Here is a 2,457-nt window from a genome sequence, read left to right as displayed (position 1 = left end):
TTTGCACTATTGACTAACTAACAAGAAGCCCAAGATTCAATCACCCCTTTGGGATGAAGGTGACCTTAGTGGCCAACCTTAGGAAAACACCCTATAGGGGTGGTTATCAGCAGCAACCACTCCTCTACTTTACATCCCCCTAAATTACTTTGCTTGTGGACATCATAACCCATCAAGTAATAATTATTTTGGAAGGCCATATGAAACAATAGAACTAGTTTTGTTTGAGGATTAGACCACCTTTAGGCTAGACATAATTTTTTCTTTAATAGGATGTGTTTATTTGGATTAGAGTAGAATATTATTCTAGTTAGTTTAAACCTTGCCCCACTGCACTAGTCTTAGTTTTTTTTACTCCCTTAGCCTTTAGAGTTTTTTTTGTTGTGATGCCATTGTGTTGTTGATGAGCCCCATAAATGGGTAACTATATGGGGTCATTCTGCCTATTATTTTCATTTAATCCATCATTCTCAATAGTTTTGTGCGTGCTTTTGAATATATTTATGTCAAAAGAGTGAATGGGGATAGTCACTTTGCAACATAGTCTAATGAGTGTTTATTGCAGATTTTTGGACATTTTTTGGACAAGGACCCAGCATTTATGAGCAAATTGGCAGCCAAAATCGAGGAAACAGGGTTGAGGACTTATAGGAGGGGTGTCCCCTTATTTGGTGACCCCTTCATCGAGTTATCCATCAGCATCTCGGAGTACAAAGGCCCACAATGATGATCTAAAGGGGCAGTCGAGCAAGTCTAGTGGAGTTGTTGTTATCTTCAGTTTAGGCAGCCGAGTTCCTTAAGTTTAGGAGGACTGTTGGGAGTCCCCACTTGTATAAATAAGAAAGCTTCAAGCCTCATTAGGTTAGCAATTTCATAATATATTTTCACACTTTTGTGCAGCCTTGTACTCAGCTCATTTTTGAGCTCTTTTTGAAGACAATTTTGTGATGGAACTACTATTTTTTTTATCAATGAAGATGAATCCAATTTTGAACTAGCACTGATCTTTCCTATGGGGTTGAATCTCTTCAGTTAGGGCCCAACCCAAGTTTCCCAGCACCTCCTTTGTGTATTTATACGTTTTTTCCTTGCATTCATAAGCCGATTTCTGTTGTTTAGGTTAAATCTTGCTTTGGTAAAATGGGTTGCTTTTAATGGTTAAATTAGTTGTTATTGCTTCAAGTTGCTTAAGTAGTTTGCTGTAGTAATAGAGAAAGATCCAAAAAGGCTACCAGCAGGTCTTGATCTCCTTTCTCCCTCCTTGGGACCATGATTTGAGGTCAAGGCACTACTGCTGCCACCAAAAACACAGTTTTTGCCTTTCATGCAATTGCTAGTGTGATGTTTTGAGTTGGAGAAGTTGATATTTGCTTGGATTCACATGCTTAGACCATTTCATGTTCATTTACCATGGATTTATCGCATAAATTTCTGTTCATAAAGTTCTGTTCAATAGTACTCTATTTTTAGGTCAGATTTTAGGTCAAAATAGACAAACTCTGTTTTTTTCGGTTCTTGCTTAGGTCAGTTTTGAGAAGTAAGTGTGTAGCTCACTTGTAGAACATTCCAGCTTGTCATTCCTCCATAGCACAACCTGTACCAACTCATCTCTCAAGATTTCCCCACTCATTCGCCACATTTCACCAATCTAACCTAATTTTTGCATTTTTGTAGAAAGTTGCTCTTGACCTTTGAAGAAATCCAACCATCTCCTTTGTTCCTGATCTTCATTGGCAGAGTCCTAGACCCTTAAACACCTTCATCTAGCCTTCATTTCCATTCTCCCATTAATTTTCCACCTTCAAACCTCCAAAAACCACTTTCAGCCTCCTCTTATAGATTCTCCTATAGAACCTCTTGTAGATCCCCTGCAGCCTCCTGTAGAAGTTCATGCGAGCGATTTTTCGAAGTCTGATCACAATGGAAGTCTCTAGAAGGGTACTAGGGACTTCTTAGGACCCCTCCACACCTTCCTTATCTTCAGAAAAATCCAACTCCATCTTCCTTTGCCACCAAACCTCTGCACAATCACAATCAGTCAAACCATAGGCATAATACTTCCACATAAAAATACTCAAAAGTACAAAAAGATGATTTCTTCTCATGTCTCTTCAGAAGTAGCTTGAATAAATGAAATTTACCTTTTAAATAGTCAATGGCACCCATTTCAGTAGTTTCTATCTCTTTTCTTGCAAAATTAGGGTTTGCTAGGGTTTGTGTTTCATTTATGTTTTCCTTCTCTTTCTGCAAGTAGAATAGCCCATGTAGAATTTGCTTTCTTCCATCACAGTAAAAGATTCTTCTAAGAACTCATAGAAGTTGGCTTAAGCTCCTAGTGAACTTGCGCCAGCTAATCAAGTGATAGCCTACAATAAGAGCTAGTACTTGTGCATACAACACTGTCGCTTCCAAGTTTGTTACGAACTACCAGGTTGATAAAAGTAAAGAAGGGAGCCC

Source organism: Pinus tabuliformis, chromosome 8, assembly GCF_031772625.1.
Source record: "Pinus tabuliformis cultivar Carrire ecotype Pingquan chromosome 8, CPIR1, whole genome shotgun sequence".
Lineage (NCBI taxonomy): Eukaryota > Viridiplantae > Streptophyta > Pinopsida > Pinales > Pinaceae > Pinus > Pinus tabuliformis.
This window is presented reverse-complemented; position numbering follows the sequence as displayed.